Source organism: Protopterus annectens, chromosome 3.part0 (genome assembly GCF_019279795.1).
Source record: "Protopterus annectens isolate FY-2018-M chromosome 3.part0, PAN1.0, whole genome shotgun sequence".
Classification (NCBI taxonomy): domain Eukaryota; kingdom Metazoa; phylum Chordata; order Ceratodontiformes; family Protopteridae; genus Protopterus; species Protopterus annectens.
In genome coordinates this window covers 900,516,191-900,537,349 of record NC_056731.1, presented here as the reverse complement: position 1 = coordinate 900,537,349, position 21,159 = coordinate 900,516,191, and the positions used below count along the sequence as shown (strand labels likewise).

General features: G+C 42.8%; 1 protein-coding gene and 1 long non-coding RNA gene across 2 annotated transcripts in view; one reads left to right on the top strand and one right to left on the bottom strand.

Moving 5' to 3' along the window:
• The window catches only part of PRKDC (protein kinase, DNA-activated, catalytic subunit), a 4,917,417-nt gene that overhangs the window by 3,042,650 nt on the left and 1,853,608 nt on the right, over nt 1-21,159 (bottom strand). The window lies entirely within an intron of this gene.
• The window catches only part of LOC122796615, a 72,420-nt gene continuing 60,346 nt past the window's right edge, over nt 9,086-21,159 (top strand). The window contains exon 1 of the long non-coding RNA XR_006363997.1: nt 9,086-9,186. This is a non-coding gene — a long non-coding RNA (uncharacterized LOC122796615). The remainder of the gene's footprint in view (nt 9,187-21,159) is intronic.

Sequence of the window (21,159 nt, the reverse complement as noted above, 5' to 3'; positions counted from 1 at the left end):
AACAATGACATAGGAAATCTCCAGACTCTAGACCCGGTCCAGTTCGACTTTGTCAAGGGCAGGTCCTGCCTGCTCAGTCTGGTGGACTTCTTTAAGAAGGTCACCAAGGCCATGAATGAGGGGGGTCTATATCATATGAACAAATTGCACAAATTGCCAGCGCTCATAATATCGAACTTACCGAACCTCAAAGTGCTTTTTCTGAGATCACGGTACAGTGAAGAATGGGATATTTGTCTTTTCCTCACTGTAGTGTGATCTCGGAGTTGGGATATATATTTAGTGGGGGGGGGGTGATTGTGATAGGAAGTTCGAGGTGCGGTATGTTCGATAGTATGAGCATTCACAATTTGTGAGATTCACTGATATGATATAGATCCAAATGAGGGTAAGTCAATGCATACAGCCTACCTTGAACTGGCCAAGGCATTTGACACAGGACCCCACTTGGGTATTCTAGATAAACTCACAAAATTAAGCATGGACTTCTACATTACCAGATGGATGGCCAAATGGCTCACAGATAGGACACATTATTAGACTAAGGGAATCCACATCAAGCAAGAAGCCAGTCACCGCTGAAGTACCTCTCCGCTGTCCCTGATTTTGATTCGAATTTTGGCTCTGTCCCTCTTAATCCCTTCTAAAACTAGTGACTTTTGGAGGAAAGGTGGTAAATTACACATGATGAATAATGACAATAATTAAGAGTTGTAGACTTTACTTCACAAAATGCACATTAATTCATATGCTCTGATTCTGTCAATGTCTCAAGTTAATCGCACTAATATTTTAAAAGTGTCCCGGATTTCTTCTGGATTTGTCCCTGATTCTGTTGAAATTTGTCACCGATTGGTTGAGAGCTAGCAGTGCTCCTCCTGTTTTGGCTATACTTCTTAGATTTCAAGGCAAATGTAGATGGCATTTGGTTGACCATGTTTGCTGATGACTGCAAGTTGGGGGGCAATCTCTTGACTCCCCAAACAATGTTGATATACTGCAGAAAGGACAGATGCAGACTAATGATTGGTGTCAAAGCCCTTGCCTCAAACTCCATATGAAGTGCATAATAATTTCTTTTGGGAAATCAATACCCATGCAAATTACATCATTGATAGCCCCCCCCCCCCAATAGTGGACCTAGTGGCAAAAGATCTATGTACTCAGATACTTTGACCACCATATGTCCACAATGGCGAGGCAATCCTTCTGTGTTGCTCAGCTTATAAGTAAGGGCATGGCATCCAGATCTAAAAAATGTCAAAGTACCAATATACTCCGCCTTTATCAGACCAGTAATTGAGTACAGTGCACCATTTGGCATGTACCTCACCAGGTACTTCCAACAGCTGGAGTGTCCTCAGAGGTCTCTCATAAAAAATACTGAGTATAGCCACCATGTCAAATACGGACTGATTAAAAGCCCTGTCACTGTGTTCAGTTTCCTACCGATTACTGAGGGTTGCTCTATGCCTGACCTACAAGGCAGTCTCTGACTCAGCCCTGATGAAAATGTTGTATATTCACAAAACTAACTGCACGAGGGTTACCCATTCCAAGGATCTAAACCTGATTATTGACATGCCTAGATCATGCTGGAGAGACAGATTTGTGTCCCAGAGATTGCCCCTCCTCTGTAATAGGCTTCCTATTGATGTGAAGCAGAGCCCCTCCTTGGATATCTTCAAGCATAGTCTGGACCAGTAGATGGAAAATCACAAATTCATTCCTGTAGTGGCGCCTAGGTCTCTTATGGACAGAGGCAGTCTGTAAAAATTGTCAAAACCCTGTTTGCTGACTCGTTATTTTTCATCTAGGGATAGAAATTTCAGTAAAATCTGGGTAAAACTGGCTAGGCTCATAAGGGCTCTTGAGCCGTTAACCTAGTAATCTATGAACATGCAATGCTAGATTTGATTTAGCTGTCATTTGTGTGTGCTTGTGTTCTTTATGTATGTGCAAGTATGTATGCTATCTAATTGAAGTGGTCTTTTGCAGTCTGCTTGCAACCAGTGCTCAAGTCATGTAGGTTGAGTGTATGCAAAAAACTGTTGGACATTTAAAGTTGTCAGCCTGCCTTTTTTGTGGAGGTGGGTGGAAAGAAAGTGGAGTACATGGGGTAAAAAACATGCTGACATAGTGACAACATGTAAATTTCACCTAACAGTAACTGGAGGTCAGGATTAAATCTGGGTGCTTCAGCTGTGAGACAGGTCTTGACCTGTAAGCCCTATGCTCTCACAGTGTTTTAAGGCTGTCTGGAGTCTTCATTTCTTGACTACCAGCATAATCAATTTCAGTGATCTAAGGCAGCCAGAGCCTACCCCATCACTTAGTGGGTACAAATCAGAGAAACAAATCTTGGCTGGGATACCACTTTTGCAGGGTGCACATGCATGCCCAAACACATGCACACAAACGTTGCACTTAACATATGTAACCAATTTAGGATGTGGCAGAAAAATGGAGAAAAACCCAAGTGGACACTGGGAAGACATCCAGACTCTGCACAAAAGACATTTCAGTTGAGAACTGAACTATAAGACAAAATTCTCTGAGGCAGTAATGCTAATCTGTGTGCCAGTTGTGTTGCCCACTTGGGTTCTTTCATTGTTTTATTTGTTGTTATTTGTGTGTGCTCAGACAACTTGCATTGTACTTTTGTCTTCTACCAGTTGCATCATTGATCTGGCACTGGCCCTTAGCAGCCCACACACCCCTTTGGGACGTCATCTTATGGTGAGATCAGGATTCTCAGTACCCAGGTGAAGAGGCTATAAGGATCTTTCATTGGAAATAGTCAACCTGCTTGTTATGATAATGTCTATCCCCTGGATAGTGAACTTATCCTTACCTTTTTTTTTTTTTTTTTTTTTTTTTTTGTGGAGTTCGTATTCTCAGTGCAAGTCGTTACTTTTCTGTCAGACTGTATCCCCTTCCTCATCCTCACTACCCCTCCAGCATGTGTCAAATCCAGGACATTGGTTGTACAGGCAGACACCTGACCCAGCCCCAGTCAACAGGTTGACTGCAGTCCTTTGTTTTCCAAATTAAATTCTGGTTACTATTTAAGATTGGACTACTAGGGCTGCCCTGTTAACAGTTAAGCAACCACACTGCTTTTTTCTCTTCCTTGTCTCCTTCCTTCCTATCATTTCATGTGTTGCATCCTGCAGGTCTGTAATGGGAGGTTGGAGGCAAGGTATATGGGTAAACTTCTGCATGTATTCAGTCAGTGCCAGATTTTAAAATCTGCTTAGGTTGTCTTGCTGAATTTTTCAATAAGATGTTATCTGTCCTTTATTCCTTTTGGAAAAGTGCTAAGAATTACCATTTTTAAGATATGTTGTCATGTTGTGTGTAGGTGTACACGCGTATTTTCACATATTTTTTTCTGTCTTTCCATGCATCTAGTGGTCCTTTGTGAATAAGCCGAAAATTCTTAGTACCAAAGTAGAAATTCTTCTCAGTTCTTCTTGTTCTCTGGCTTTTATTCTAACTTAGAAAAAGAATTACTGTATTAATAGCCTTTCTTCTAAAGGATTAAGCAGTCAGTCACCTCCTTTTTTGTCTCTATTTCTGTATGTGGTAATTAAATTTCTTAGAATCCTGCATTGTTACAGCAGGAGCATTTAAATTACTGCTGCTGTTTGCATTTTGTCATTCAATGCCTTTTCTGTTTCTGATACTTAAACCTCAGTAATTTGAGTATCTTTTGAAGTGAAGCATTGAACTTTTCTGGAGTACAGAAACCGAATCATACAATGTAATGGGTGGGTTGTTGTGTCTTTCGACTTTTCCGGTTAGGGGTCGCCACAGCGGAACTCCGGTCCGCTAATGATTGGCAGTAGATTTTTACGTGTCGAGTTACCAGCCTGATGCACAACCTTCAACGAAGGTACGCCCATTCACGCATGTCTCCAGACAGAAGATGCTGTAGCTGAGAATCGAATGGGACAACGTCTTACTGTGAGGCGACAGCGCTACCGCAATGTAATGGGTGGGTAACCTTGAAAAATATCCTGTTTATGTGCACTGTATATTAACTCCTGTGTTAGTGAATTGGCCAGCAACCAATAGATTGAGTACTGTTTATTCAAGACCAACCAACCAAAATTAATTTCACAGAAAACTGGGCTTCATTTTCTATTAGTCTTGACAGCACTGAAGGCTTGTTGTTTTTAGAGGGTTCCCCCATGTGGATGTGTTTTGGGTGTTTCCCCTCGGCCTTCAAGATGTGTTGTGGGCTTTCTCCCCAAATTTGATTACTTCTGTGAAGACTGATTTTCAGTGGTCTGCTATTTTGGTTTGCCAGTTTTGTTCCAAACATCTTTGATATGCCAGTGATTTCCTATCCTAGCCATAATGTCCCTGATTTTTAGAAAGAGCAGTTAATGCAGTAACTTTTCCTTCGCAGATTTGACCAGACCTTTGTTACAATGACAGGACATACGCCTGTGCTGCTGTTCATCTGAGTAAAGGTAGTATACTGGTTATTTTGGCTGTTTGACACATTGCCATGGATCGAAGGGTTGAGGTAGGAGGATGGCAGCCCACTGCAGGTCCTCCTAAGGTACAGGCTACTTCGGGACAAAGTAATCTTTCTTGGCAGGGTTGAAGGAAAAGGATGGACAGTTTAGTATGAGTTTCCAGTGTGCTGTTTACCAGACAGAGGTCTCGTATAAGAAGGCAGTGTTTACAACCAGTGAGATTTTCCCCAAGTCCTGTAAGTGACTTATATAGTGTCACTAACTCCTGTGCCTAATAGTTATGGTTTGGAAGATATCAATCACTGTAGTTCAGCACCTCCTAATTATGTTTTTCTCAAGCTTCAAGCCACTGCCTAGGGTAATACTCGATCCTTGACTTGATCAGAAGTTGGCAAAACCTGATTATTAGTTGAGAGAGGATAGTCCTTATTACATAGTATAAATGTTATTGCAATCACTTGTGACATTGGCAAACTTGTTTTTAAATAAAGGTAATCTAACCATATTAACAGTTTTTATTTATAAACATTATACATCACATATTATTTGTCCTATAAACTAAGCAAAATTGTATAAATTATTCAATTTCTGCCTTCTCTTAAACCTCATTCCTCCTCCAAAACATTTTCTGCATGTATTGTTCCGACAATTTCCATTTTTTTCTATGTACTTTACTCCTACCCTATTCTGAAGACCCCACTTCTTGTTCTTGTATCTCTGTTACAGTATTCACTACTTCAAGTATAGTTGCTTTGGATTTTAATTTCCATTTTGTAATAATTGCTTTTTTGGCAACCACCAGAATTAAACTCCCAAATTATATGTTCCCAGTTCTTTCTTCCCCGTCACACCTCCAACATTTGCCATCTACCTGTGGAAAAATTCTTTGGAGTCTGCTTGTAGTATAAAAGTACCTATGCAAACACTAAACCTTCTAGATTTTATTGCACATTTAGGAGCCATACATATGCCCTCTTGTTGTCACTTTGTGAATTGCATATTGTTGTTTAGTCCATCTGTGAAAGAAAATCTCCTGAAGTGTGAGCAGGAATGCAAGTTGTCTGCTGTAGGCAACAACTATGAGACCCCTCAAAGGTCCTACAGTAAGAATCAGAAGGGGTCGAAATCCTTATGATTTAGAAAGCCTGGCATCAATACTTAGCTTCAAACAGGTGAGGTCAGGGCGGATGCTGCCTTTTGAATGGACGGTGACCCAGAGGCCAAAGAGGTCCACAAAATCAAGGATATAGGGGTCCCTTTTTGGATAAACCATACTAAAGTCCCTGAAGTTTTGCCCAACTGCTCCTCTCTGGGAGCAGTCAGGGCCACTCACATGCATGTTTGGTAATCATACAGGACTTATGGGTGAGAAGGATGGTGTCCAGATACTTTATAATTTCCCATTCTCATCCTCCACCCACCTAACAGTAACCATTACCAGACATTCCACCCCAACAATGAAAAGCAGCGAAAGTGCCATCCAAGAGGTCACACCAGACCAGAGAAAGTCAGGATTGTATTCAAGATTCTTTTTTGGCTTCAAAGACGACCAACGATCTAAGGCCCATTTTAGACCTCAGTGGCCTAATCTTTCATGTATAAAAAGACCACTTTCAGAATGATCACGGTGCAACAGATTTTTTTTTTTCATGTGAGTAGGTCTTCAGGATGCCTACATCCACATCAAGATAGCTAAATTATCCAAAAGATTTTTTTTTGCTTCCATTTAGGAGATCATCATTTCCAGTTTAGAGCCTCGCCCTTTGGCCTCACAACAGCCACCCTGGTTTTCACTAAATGCATGGTGGTAGTCACAGCCCTTTTGGGTGCTTCCATGTTTGGATGATTGGCTTCTACAACCAGAGAATCACTTATTGAATCCAGTGACTAATTGTTAAAGCTCTGCCTATCCTGACGTATTTTTATAAACTATGACAAGTTCAGTATTCATCTTTCTCAGTCCATTCTATTAATTGGATGTCACCTGGACAGAACAAAGAGCATATTGTCTCTCCTGTCAGGGTTCAGTCCGTCAGGAACACAGTACATAATCTCTTGATTCATCACTCCCCACATGCAAAGTTGGTCCCCTGGGTGCTGGGATTGACAGCCTCTTCGATATTCATGGTTCAGTTCACCTGTTTTCACACCTGCATTCTTCAGTGGCTTCTCATAATTTACAGGTCAAGTTAAGTCATCCCTCATTTCATGTCATTATCCCTCTGCTGTGCAAAGCTCATGTAGAATAGTGCCTAACGTCCCCCAAAGTTTACACAGGAAGACCTTACATTGTTTCTCATTCTCCTGCTGCAACATTTTGTCACCACAAATTCCTACTGTGGTGGGGGGGGGGGGTTTCAGAGGGAGGATGGTTTAAAGTTCCTGGTGTCAAACAAAAGCCAGTCTTCACATCAGTATCCTGGAGACGAGAGGAATTTTCCTTGCTTTGCAGGAATTTCAGAACCTCTTATCTCTGGGAGCGATTTTGTATCCACATGAACAAAATGTCAAAATGTCTGTGGTGTTATTGTATTTGAACAAGCAAGGAAGACCCAAGTCCTAGCGCCTGTGCTGGAAGGCAATAAGAGTCAGGATGAATAGCCTGTAGTTTTGTCAGAGGACTGTTACCCAAGGGTCAGGCACTCAACTTGCTGGTGTGTACTTTGATCTGTTCTGCCTTTACCAAAGAGCTTTTTGTCACTTGGCTTAAGGTCAACCAACTGGATGTTTAACCATAGGAGCATCTTCTACTTTGAAATGGAAAAGAAACTGTCCCTTTTGTGACTCAGATTTGGATGAAGAAGATTTCCTGTCTGAGCAAAATCTTTTTTCATTGGGTTGCAGTACAGATGAGCTTCCCTCCCGAGGACATTTAATTTGAGATAATGCACAGCTTCATGATGGAGCAGTGAAAGTGAGGGAGTAGAGAGCTTTCCAAGTCCCAAATTTGGTATTTGGACATTTTGAGGTAGAATAACTGAAATTAACTGCAGTCTCTCCTTAAAGCTCAATTATATGCCTCCAGCCTCCTAGAAGCATGAGGAAGGAGGGAGTACTGTTAGCAGTTGTGAAGGCTGCTGACATCCCCCCGACCTAAACATGGTAGTGGAGTAGTTAAGCAGGTTAGAGGTGAGCAGCAATGAGTCAAAACTCAGTCTGCCAGACTTCAGGACCTAACCCGCAAGTGAAGGGAAGAAGAAGTAGGCTTGCTTTTAGCAAAAACCACCTACTTGTGAGGTTTTGCTCCCGATACCTATACAAGAAAGCGTGGGTACTATTATTTCCTTCCCCTGAGAAGGGCACGTCATCTATCCTTTCCCTCCCATTCCCACAGTCCTCAAGATGCTCCAGAATCTGATGAGAAAATCCCATATTCCCTGGCAGGAATTGTACCTCCTGGCTTGTAGAGATGGACAAAGAGTGTGCCATACTGTGCCTTGAAACCTGTATTCTACTAATCCAGGATTAAAGGGTCACTGCTAAAGCCAAATATAAAAAATTTAAACCTTGCGGTATGGATGATCTCGGTGGGGTTGTGACATTGGACTGTCTGGGTTTGCCTCCCAACTCCAGGAAAGGAACACGTATTCCCCGATACCAGCTGTAGGAGACACCCGAAGCAGTAAGCAAACTCTGATTACCTGGGCTGTAGTCAGGGCTTTATTCCTCTATGCTAGTGAAGGTTTGTATTAAATATTTTAAGGAAGTCATTTCAATATATGTAACATGAGCTGCAGTAATATTTTAGGACATGACCAAAAGTTGTTGTTGTTTGTCTTTTCGGCTTTTCCCGGTTAGGGGTTGCCACAGCGGAACTCCGGTCCACTAATGATTGGCAGTCGATTTTTATGGTGCCAAGTTGCCAGCCCGACGCCCAACCTTCAGTGAAGGCATGCCCATTCACGCATGTCTTTCAGAGGCCACTCGACCATGGGGATGACATGCAGACTCCACACAGAAGGCACTCCAGCTGAGAATCGAACAGGAGAACCTCTTGCTATGAGGCAACAATGCTACCGCTGTACCACCGCGGCTGTTAGAACATGACCAAAAGTATGTCTTTTACACTGTACAAATTGTTGAAAGCCATACATAGTATTTCCAGTGTCATGTGGAAATGGTAACATAAATGACAAATGCATGTGACATGTATCTCTTTGTAGATTTGTTGTTTCTGTTGGATTTTTAATTTGTGTTTATGTATGACCAGATCCGTGTTTCTACAAAATTTTAGTTTTCATTTGTATCTGTAATTGTAGTTAGTTCTAAAATGCAGCTTAGACTTCCTATGTTAGCAATCTGTGTATGTTACTGAGATCTCTTTAAATGTTCTTGCTCTGCAGCTGTGACTGAGGTGGGTGTATGTTAAAGTGTATGATTCTAAAATGATACTTAAACCAGAGAGAATGCCACAGTTGGCTGTCAGTCTGATATGAATTGACTGTCACTTAAAACCTTGAGCCAAGATAAAAAAAAAAAAAAAAAATGTACCAAGAAATGCAAATTACATATTCAGTCCAGGTTTCTTTCATGTCCTTTGGTAAATGAGGCTTAATCAGTGTTTAAGTGCCTTTGTTGAAAAACATATGTAATACTTTCTGTTTGTGTCTTCTAGGAGCTACCTTTACCGAAAGTCCATCAAGTGGTCTGAGCACATCAGTAGCTGTTTTCTGCCATGAGCTGCCTCATGAGTTAGGTAAGGACATTCAGTTTAGCAGTGTGTTATTTGGGCTGTTGGTGTTCTTATGTGGCCATGTTATCACAAGGCAGGATAGTGCTGCTGCTGGTGGCATCAGTGTGTACTGTAATACACTGGAGCAGCTGATAGAGCAGATAATATCTTTGCATGCAAAGTACCAGGAACATGTCAAGGCAAACATTTACATGCATCCTATAGCCCTCAGAAAAATACAAATAGATTTTTTGCTTTGTGGTCATCTGCCAAAACTGTGCAAAGTGATCAGACCATGTCAGAAGCATAGTCGTCTGAAGCAGCTGCTTCTACATCACCTACTGCACTGGCAGTCAAACTTCCTCACAACAAAGATTCTGTCTATATAAACAAACAGTTTTAAAAAGATAATGATCCAAGAAAATATGGGACATCTATCCTGCAGTTAATATTAGCCAGAGCAGTTGGATGATTGCCTAGAGATGTTTGCAGATAGTGAACTCATTGGTGCAGTTAATTCACAACTATGTATGTTGCATTAGGAGCTACATCTCTTGTCACTGTTCATAGGTTCATAGGTTTATACTAGGCTATCTGCCCTAAGGCATTTATAAGCCTAGCCCAAAGTTTTGTGGCTTACGCCACCCCTTATATGAAAAAAATACTGTGCCCATTAGTTTGTTGTGCCTCTGTCCAGCAGTGACACAGAGATGATTCCCGGGGTAAACCTACGATCTCCCATCCACAGGTCAAGATTTCTCTTGAACAGAGCCAGCGAGGTGCTCTGCCTCACATGGACCGGGATTTTATTCCACAGCATAGGGAGTCTCTGAGTGATAAGTCTATCCCTCCAGCACGTCCTATTTATGTCCGTGCTAAGGTTTAAGTCGCTTGCTCTAGTTGTTTTGGTGGATTTGGATTTTTTGAAGTGGAGCATGTCCATTAATTCCGGGTTGGACATGGCCTTGTATGTCAGGCACATGTCACCTCTGAGCAGATGGTATGCGACTGAATAGAGCTGGAGTTTCTTCAATCTGGCAGCATATGACAGATTTTGGAATCCCTTTATCCTTTTGGTGAGGAACTTTTGGGGTCTCTCCAATTGCTGCAGATGTCGGGTGAGATACATCCCGAATGGGGCATTGTACTCGATCATTGGTCTGATAAGTGAAGAGTACAGGGAAACAATGACCTCACTAGATCTGGATGTGAATCCCTTCATGATCAGTTGGGCAATGTAGAAGGTCTTTCTAACCACTTTAGCAACGTGAGTGTCAAAAGAAAGGCCACTGTCAACCTGGGTCCCCAGGTCCCTGATAACCTCTTCTGTGCTTAGTGGATTGCCACCTATATGGTAGCTTGGAGTTACCTTGTTTTTCCCGAAGGGTATGACTATACATTTTTTGGCGTTTAACTTCAGGCCATGGCTCTGGCACCAGCTATCTGTTACCGTGAGTCCCTTCTGAAGGATATCCATTATGTAGTTAATTAACGTTAGTATGTAATTTTGGTGTTTTCTGGTAAGCTTACCATTGCCCTGATCATTCTTTCTTTCTTGACATTTGTGCAGTGAATTAATTGCTTTGTGTCATTCTTTCTGGTCTGGGTTATGTTGAATAGTTTCCACTGGGATAAACATTACCGTCCAGTGGTAAAATTAATACTTATCTTTTTAAGTCTTGCCAGTTAAGACAACAAGATTGTATAATGGAAAATTGCAAAAAAATATGTGGGTTTCTCTCATTGTACAAAAAAAATAATAACTGTAACTTCTTTAAAAAAAAAACTTCTTTAAAAAAGTTTGTGTAAACAATGCAGCTTTTCAGATCCAGTGTATAAATTAGGCTCTTTAGAGACATGTTCACTTTTAAGTAAAACGTGCACTCTTTCTGTAGAAATTAACAAGAAAGGCGAAACATAAATAGCTTTTAAACTTTGTAATATTATTTGCTAAACAATTAAAAGTTGTAGCTAAATCACTCTAGAGTCTAGATGTTTTCAGACAAGTACTGAAACATTTCTGTGAATGAACTAGGCACAGAAGCAGTAAACAGTGGGCATGTGTAGAGATTTTTTGAACTACTGTATCTCAGAAATCACAAGCAAAAAAGTGCCAACAGAGCATCCCATGTTGCCAACAGGTCTTCTGAAATTCACAATTAGGAGTATCCCCTAGATCTGATGTCTTTTTCTTCCATTCCTTAACTGATTGGTCTCAGATAAAAAATTGGGTCTGTCTTTAACCACCGTGATACACTTTCGGCTCTGTAGCTCGAGCTTCTCCCCTCACCCACAATCCCGCTCTTCTCCTAATTACCCCAGGTCTTGTTTGCCACTTAAGCAGTAAGATGTAGTCACCATTAGCTCACATGCCACTTTTTTGATAATTTCTGTCCAGTTGGATGTTTTCTTTATTCTTTCTTTTATCCTTCAATTAAAAAAGAAGGGATATTTAGACATATTTAAATAACTTTATATAACATATATTTCAGTTACTGTTTTTTTTTTTTATCCTTCAGCCCGTATGGGCTCTTTCATTACCTCTGTGGTATTTCGTATTACCATAGTTGGTATTACACTTTCCTTTTCTATCTTTTGGGTATTGTTTTTTTACCATTGTTATTTTTTCTCTTTTGCTATTCTTTTTCAGGTTCTCTTTTTATTAAAATGTCTGGGAAGCCTACCAGTTTTAAAAAAGTGCTCTGCTTGCGAGCCCAAAATTCATAATTCCAGCAGCCATTTGGAATGTGTTTACTGCCTTGGTCCAAGACACCTTAATGTGGAATGTGAGATTTGTGCCAGTTTTAATCACTGGGCACTGGCTGAGAGAAAGAATAAGTTGATTTTAAGAGGCCTTCTTCCTTCTGCTGCTTCTGTTTCTAGAGCCCCACCCTTCTTCAAGAAATCCTCAGGAGAGGCACAAGACAAAACTAAGGACATGAGGAAGCACTCCTCTGACCGATCTCCTCCTTCAACTCTTTTTGTTCAGCTCTGACCGAGAAAGTTTCTAAAATGATGGAGCCATCAATCTCCATGGTTCTGACGTTGAAAATTAAACCATTGGATCCGAGTAGGTCCAAGTCACCACAGGCTTCTGTAAGCTTTATTCCAGAACCAATATCTTCGAGGCTACACTCTCCGTCCTTCAAGACGCACCTTGAAAAGCATCCCATCCACCCTACCATCATCTTCCCTCAGGTCATCTAAGAGCTTAACAGAAAAGGAAGTGGATAGGATGATATCAAAAGTTTCTCAGAACCTAGATCTAGTTAGGTCTCATTCTGGCTTTGTCTCATGAGCCTCTCTAATACATAGCCCCAGTCTTTGACTCCTACTCTGATCCATCTGGTGACTTCAGAGATGTCTGAGTCGAGACATCCAAGTATGTCTGTAGTGGATATGAACACTTGGCTGTCTTCGACTTTGACACTTTCTTTGACCCAGATGGGTCCAACCTTGTCATATCCAGATGGATATCAGAGCCATAGTGTCGGCACCAGATCTGGGGGTCCGGGATTGCCTCCGATGTTCTCAGAGCCTTTGGGCTGGAACCAGTGAGAGGAGTGTGGGTATCATCGTACGCAGGCTTTGACAGATCCAATGGGATTGAGGCATGGATCTCCCATGACTTCAGTTTTCAAAGTAGTAGAGAGAGCTTTCTCTACTTCTATGGAAAAGACATCCTTGCCTCCCTCAGGTCCATCCCATGATCAACTATCATCTTTGGAAGCTGGGACTTTTCATCATGTCCCATTGGGGAAGCTGGTCTGGTCAAGTCTCAAGACTGTCCTCATTCAGGACTGTGCTGCCATTTCTGAGTCCTGTCAGGAAACTCGCACCTAAGAGACCACTCAGAAGTTGACGTGTAAGAGGCGACACTTAAACTCTCATCAAGAGCCATTAACCAAAGACACTGACTTCAGTGAGGGGGAAGGGTCCTCCAAGTCACCCCTTGAGGACGTCTCATTTGGGGAAATGCTTGAACTTCTGAGACAAAAGGGTGGTTGGTCTTCTGCCCCCTTCCCAAGAGGATTTAGTGTTCTGTGAGGCTTTTGGAGCCAGCTCAGCCGCAGCTTGGGAAGACCCCCCCCCCCCCCAGTGGATGAGATGGTGCAACTTGTCTCCCGCTGGGCTTGGAATGATCCAGATATCACAGAGCCCATCCACAAATGCCCTGAAAAGTATCTTATTGCACCTAAGGATAGTGTTCACTGGAGCAAAGGTCCCCCTGTGGATGCTTTGATGGTTACAGCAGCCACCAAGAAAGAACTCTTAAAACAGAGCTTTACTGTCCATCCCTCTAATAGTGAATCTAGGGCACTGTTCAGATTTGGGAAGCATATCTACCCATCAGCAACCTTCAACCTCAGCTCTCTGAATTATCTGCCACATGTGGTGAGATCTCAGAAGGAACCGAACAAACAATTTTTCAAATACCCTTTCGGGGTCCATGTCTGTAGAGGAAAAAAAGATGCTTTCTTCACAACTGGCCACTCTCCAGCCTTTATCCAATGCTTGCATGAGATTGACTTCTCATGCCTCAGAGGGAGTTGCTAGGTCATCAGGTTCAGGAATAACTGGTGAAGGCATGTCTGTATATGCCTTTGTGATTTTGTGGAGCCCTTCAAGTCTTTTTTTCTTCAATTCCCCCCTTTGATGGATTCACCTTGTTCAGCCATAAGATGAAGCAGACTCTTTAGGAGCGAACAAGATGAGAAGATTTTGTCTGCTGTAGGTATCCATTTTAATACCCCTCAAAGGACCTTTTTGAGAAACCAGAAAGGTGGCAGAAAAATATGGTTCAGAAAGACACAAAATTCTTCTCAAGACTCCTATGGAGAAAGGTCCCCTCACTGCATTGGGGGGAACACTAATAGAAGACACTGCCCTTGTGGCAGAGGTGGCCCACAGCATCAGGGCTTCAGAGCTCCATTCTTAGAGAAGCCCTTCCATTGTCCCTAAAGGGTTATCTAATTGCTGCACTATGGAGGTAGTCTGGGGATGCTTATTCCTGCACCCATAACCAAGAATAGGGATTACCAAAAATTCCTGCGTGCGGAGTGTAATATCCAGATGTTATACCATTTTCCCTTCTCCCTCCAGTGCACAGTAAAAGAATTCCAGACATTCTACCCAGTCAGAGGAAAACGGCAGGTATAGCAGTACAGAAGTTGCTTTAGAAAAGAGTTGTCCTACTGGTGCCAACAGACCAACAAGTTTCTGGAACCTATTCGAGATTCTTTTTAATGCCAAAGAAGTCCAGAGACCCAAGACAAATCCTGTATCTCAGTAATCTAAACCAATTTGTGAAACACTCAAAGTTCCGGCTGGTCACATTTCAGTTCATCCTGGTACTAGTATGGACAGATGATTGGATGTGCTCCACAGACTTCCAGGATGCGTACCATCAGATCAAAATGCACAGGCACTCCAGAAGATATTTACCGTTTTAGTTGTAAGCCAGTCACTATCTGCCCTTTGGCTTCACCACAGCCCACAGGGTGTTCACCAAGTGTATGGCAGTTGTGGCTTACCTGAGACCGCACAGTTTCCAGGTGTTTCCTTGTCTAGATGATGGCTCCTATCTGTTTCCACCAAGCCTCTATTGATTCAGGCCAGGGACTACTTGCTCCACTTATTACTCCAGCTAGGTATTACTATAGTCTACATCATTACAGCTCTGCCTGATGCAGACTCTATTGGTGCCTGTCTAGACACCCAAACACAAACAGCAGTGCTACCTTAGACAAGAGTGGACACTTGACAAAAGCAAGCATTACACATTTTTTGTCTTCATTCACCTCCAGCCAAATGAATCTTACAGCTACTGGGTTCAGTGGCAGTTTCAAAAGTATTGGTACCCATGGCTCACATTCACATGAGGCTACAACAATGTACTCTACTGGTACAGTGGTCTGTAAGACACCATGCACTGACATTACACATCTGCATCATGAACATCTGGAAAGGTACATACTAAAAGGGGCGGTGTACTCTGTTATTGGCCTGATAAGGGAAGAGTACAGGGAGGTTATAATTTTTTTTTCAGGAAGCAGTGCCCTTACTTATGAGATTAGCAATATAGAATGCCCTTCTTACCACTGTGAAGACATGGTGATCAAAGGTAAGTTTGCTGTCAACCTGTGTGCCCAGGTCTGTCACCACTGAGTGCATACTTAAAGTGTTTCTGTTGATGTGGTAGTGAGCCAGAACATCGCTCTTACCGAAAGGGTTGATCCACATTTTTTTTGCATTGAGTTTAAGGCAATGACTTTGGCACCATTCGTTTGTTTGTGTAAGACCAACTTGTAGGATGTTGACATTGTTTGTGGGTTCTATGACCGTTCCCAGTTTGCAATCTTCAGCAACTTTCTCAGCCACAGACTTTTAGTTTTTGCTTGTACTTCAGAGAACTAGATTACAAAGAGCAGAGGTCCCAGGACTGATCCCTGTGGAACACCACTGGTTACAGGTCTGCTGTTGGAAGTGGAGTCCCTATTTGACTGTATGGGTTCTATCGGTAAGCCACTTAGCTACCCAGCTAACAATATAAGGGTTGATACCTAGATGTTTGTCAGTAATGCCTGAGTCGGGGAATAGTGTCAAAGGCCTTGGCCAAGTCCAGGTAGGCTGTATGCTCAGTTTTCCCCTAGTCCAGGGCTCTGGTGACTGTCTTGAAGTCCACCAAGTTTAACAGGCATGATTTCCCTTTGACAAATCCAAACTGAGTAGGGTCAAGTGTTTGGAGATGACCTACTGATAAGGTCCACGGTGATTCACTCCATGGCCTTTCAGATAAGCCTAATCAGGCTAATAGTTCTGTACTTCCTGGGGTCAGTGAAAGCACCACCTTTGTGCAAGGGGATAATGGTGGCTGTTTTCTGTTTAGCTGGGATGAAGCCAGTGCTCAGACTATGATTGAAAAAGAATACCCAGTGGTGTTGCTAACTCTTGCTGGACCCTATGTAGGATGCACCTGGGATGTTATAAGGTCCTATAGATGCTGTGTTTTTGGCCTTCGAGAGGACATGTACAACCTGCTCTCTAGAACTACAAGGTGGAGACAGGTGGAAGTAGTGTCATGGAGTATGTGTGGTGGGAACTGGGGAATGAAGTTTTCACAGAACCTGTCGGCTAACAGGTTTGCCATGTCCACAGGCTCAGTGTATGTGGTATCATTAACCACCAGTTCAACGCAAGTCTGTGTCTTACCTTTTAGGAGATGGATGCAACTAAACAATGCCTAATCATTGTCCTTAGTTGACGACTCTAATTTGAATTCATAGTTTGCTTTGGAGGACTTTAGAAGAAGTCCTATTTGCTTGTTTAAGCTGAGGAGGGAGTGTTTCCAGTTCAAGGCATGCTCCTTCTTACTTTTGGACAACAATTTCTTCCTCTTATTTTAAAGCCCGTTAATGGCAGTTGTCCACCAGGCAGGTTTGCTCTTCCTTGGAGAGCTTGTTTTCGTCAATGCAATTATACAGGTGTTTGTAAAAAGCATTGGTGCAGGACCCTTCATAGTTGCCATTCCCATTTGAGGGGGGAGGTACAGTGAAGCTATTTATACCATCCCTTCGAAGGATATAATCTGCTTTGGAGAAGTTTTTTAGTTTACTTGGTGCTTTGGGGGGGGGGGGGGTCAAGTGTGATAGCTACTTTGAATGAGACTGATTTTTCATCACATTTGACAAGGGAAGTCCCCACAGTGGGGTTGCTACAGCAGTGCCCCATATTGATAAGCACCAGATCCAGAATGGTGGGGCTCCTATTTGGGATATCCACCAGCTGGTCCAGAGAGTTGGAGTTAATGAACTTGAGGAACCTTTGGGCAGGTGAGTTTGAGCAGATGGGGGAACCCTAATGGTGGACATCTCCCATGGGGCAGAGGTGATCCACATAGCCAGTGTTTTCGGGGTCCTTTCTCTGTGAGGCCCTCCCTACCAACACTCCTGAATGTTTGCCTGGCTACATTATGGAGGCAGTTGGGGGCACTTATCTCTGCACCCATCGAGATGCACATCCATCAACCAAGGTGTATGGGTGCAGAGGATAATAATCGGAGGCTATCTCATTCCCTTTCTTTCTTCCCCTTATACCGACAAAAATACTTCCTGATGCTCCAGTCTCCCAAAGTGAAGCAGCCGCTTCAGATATGAAGAAGCTTCTAAACAACTGAGTCATCCATGAGGTTCCATAGACCAGAAAGGAGCTGGAATTTACTCAAGATAGTTTTTTGTGTCAAAGTAAAAGGTGACCCAAGGACGATCCCAGACATCGGCAGTCTAAACAAGTTTGTAAGGCAAATAAAATTCCAAATGGTCATGGTAAGTTTGCTAAGTGACAACAGTTGGATGTGCTTAGTCAACCTCCAGGATGTATACTACCACTTAAAGATGGACCGACAGTCCAGGAGGTTTCTTTACTTTCATGCCGGGAGCAAGTCACTTCAAATGCAGAATCCTGCTGTTTGGACCCCGTGGGTGTTAACCAAATGTATGGCAGTGGTTGCAGCTCAACTCCATCTGCAGGGGTTCCAGGCATTCCCTTATCTGGATGAATGGTTCATCACTGCCCCTCCAGGAATCTACATGTTTAAGCCAGGGAGTCCTTACTCCTTTGCTTGAATCTGAGGATCACAGTGAATACAGCAAAGTCCAAGCCTCTGCCCATTCAGTCCTTAAGATTTTTTATCGGACCTCTGTTGAATAAGCAACTTCAGATTGCCAAGCTCCCTCAAACTAGGATTTTAACTCTTCACAAGCAAGCAAACCTTAGTGATTTGTTGTTAGGAGCCACCAACAAGACTGATCCTATGATTCTTGAGCTCCATGGCAGCTGCAGTCACCCTGGTCCTGCTGATCAGATATCATATGAGTTCTGCAATCGACTTTCAGTCCAGTGGTCTATCAAAATGTCATTTTAAAGTGTCACTAAGGAAAATTTGCAAATCTCACATCTGGTAATAGTTGGAGTCATCAGTTGCATCTCAGAGATTCCCCTTTGTTGTACCTTCACCCTGAGCCACAGTGACCACAGACATATGTTCATTGTGTTTCACTGTTGCAGTCATTACATTTGGGTAATCTGCTGGCAGGTTGCCCTTAGTCGGCCTGATTAACAAAGTCTTGGGTCCTGCGTCGTTTGCTGTCCCTTCTTCCATGACGTCAGGTCGTCAGGGGTATAAAACATGCAGTCAACGCCATTATATCAGTTTTTTCTTGTCGCGCGGTGCCCGAAGCAGAAGCAATTCGCAAGTGCCGGTCGGCCAACTCCTGAAATTTTCATTTTCGAGTTTCAGAACTGAAGTCTTCAACTAAAAGCTAAGTACCCCATTGAGGAAACTTTTTCTTGCTTCTTACTGATGTCAGTAAAAGTTAACTGTATTTCTTGTGGGAAGCAAATACCTCATAAGGATTTTCATTTGTACTGTATTCCTTGCCTAGGCCCTGACCACGACGTACCTTGCTGTCGGTTTTGTGCTTTATTTAATCAGCGCACTATCCCTTGTCTGTACATTTTTGCTTCAAAATATTTCGGTTCTCGGTTTCATTATCCAGAAATGACGTCAGTAAGCCATCCGACTAATGGAATACTGAACAAACACAAAGAAAAAGACAGAGACAGGCCGTTCAGGTCCAAAACTGCTGATGACGCTTCTCCAAAGTCAGTACTCAGTGAGGCGCTTTCGCAGCCCCTGATACCCGCTACTGCAGGCCTCTACTGAGACCCATTCGGAGTCCGGTATGCTGTGAGATACTTCACATATGGAACTCGCAGATGTCTCTACCTTGGATGGGTCTGGAGACGCTGAGCAGAAACCGGCTTCTGAGGATGTATTCAGGCCTACAGACTAGCATATTAAACCGACTCCAACTTCAGTGCTAAGGCCTAAATCTCGATCTATGTCTAAAAAAAACAATGCCCAGGCCACATGTTTGGGCCCCTATGCCTAAAAAACAAATGATCAAAATGGCTGAAGATTTAATTACTCTAATCAGAGGTAGTCAAACCCCCACCCCTCCAAGAGGCCTAGGATTGAATGTGACTATGAATCTTCTGAACAGGACTCTGTTTCTTCTGACTCTTCTAATGATGTGGATTTGTCCATACCTACTTATGAGGACTCTGATGCAGAGGATTTCATTCCCTCTGCTTCTCCGCCTGAGGATTTCTCTTTTGGGGAAACTTTACATACCTTAAGGGAGCATTTCCACTGGGACAGTCAGGATTTCTCTGAATCCAAAAAGAGGCTTAGGGATTTCCTTCTTCTTCCTCAGCATAGGCCTTTGGCTATACCTCCTGTACTAGATATTGTTGATGATGTGTTTTCGGAATCCAGAATGGCCCCTGATTCCTTACCTCCAGCCCCTAGCAAACCAGACAGGTACTACAGGGTTCCTGAGTCCCACAAATTTCTTTTCAAAAATCCTGTTGCGGACCCTGACATCATTTCTCAGGGGCCCAAGGGCATTAAGGCTTCTACTGCAATAATTTCTACCCCTTCTGATAGGGACTCCAGGGCGCTGGATAGAGGGGGTAAAAAGGTTTATACTTCTGCAGCTTTAGCAATCAGGGCTTTAAACTGTCAATTTCATATGCTAAAATATCAACACCATATCATGGGACTGCTTAAACAGAAAATGATGTTGATTTCTGACTGTGTGGAGAATAAAGATTTGCAGGATTTATTGCATTCAGCTGAGAAAGTTGGCAAACATACTTTGCAGTGTGGTTTTGATTCTTTAGAGGCCTCTTATAGGGCTGCTGTTACTGGGTCTGTACTTAGAAGGCATGCTTGGCTTAAGGAGCAATCTCTGCCTGATCATGTTAAAGCAAAACTTTTGGATGCTTTTTTACAGCAGGACCGCCTATTTGGCAATAAGGCTGAAGAAGTTCTAATTAAAGTGGAAGATAAAGCTAAATCTATGCAAACTGTGAAAGATTTCTTACAAGTGCAACCTCCTAGATTTAGTAGGCATTGGCCTACTAAGAACTGGTCCTTTCCAGCTCCCTCCAGAGCCACTACGGTCAAACCCATACATTCCAAAAGCACCAGGTTTCAGTCCCAAGGGACTTTCAAAACTAAGCAATGGGATGCTTCCACTTCCAAATCTGGAAACAACAAGGCACCACCCTATGGTAAACAGTCTCAATGACTTCCCTTTGAAATTATCAAGCACTTATCTCTTAGCCGCCCCTTTTGGGGGGGGGGGGGCTGGCTCTTCATTCAAGAAACTGGCAACTTATAACCCAGGACAAATGGGTTTTAAATGTAGTGTCCCAGGGATACAGATTTCATTTCCACACGCTGCCAACTCCAAACGGATGGCCAGACCTGCCCCCAACTCCAAATGAATGGCCAGACCTGCCCCCAAATCAGTGGATAGAGGCTCAGAAACAAGTACTTTCCCTCCTAAACATGGGGGCTATTCAACTGGTGCCAGAAGAGGAAAAGGGACAAGGTTTCTATTCCAGACTTTTCCTGGTACCCAGAAAAGGCAAATGATGGCGTCCAATTCTGGACTTGTCTACTCTAAACACCTTCCTGGACATTCCAAAATCTAGATGCTGACTCTTCACCAGTTACTTCCTATGCTAGGCAAGGATGCCTGGTTGGCAACCCTCGACTTAAAAGAGGCTTGCCTGCATATCCCAATCAGGGAGTCTTGCAGAAGATTCCAACGCTTCAAAGCAGGCTGCTTGCATTATCAGTTCTCTGCACAGCCCTTTTGCTTGTCTACTGCACCCAGGGTATTCACAAAGTACCTGGCTCCAGTAATTGCATTTTTCAGGCAAAGAAATATTCAAATATATCCTTACCTAGATGATTGTCTAATTCAGGCAGAAAACCAGCCCATTCTTTTAAAACATCTGGCATTTGTAAAAAGAGCTCTAACCTGTCAAGGGTACACCATAAACGAAAAGAAATCTCAACTGGTACCCTCTCAAAAGATTGCATTCCTGGGTGCAAGGTTGAATACAACTGCCCAGCTGACT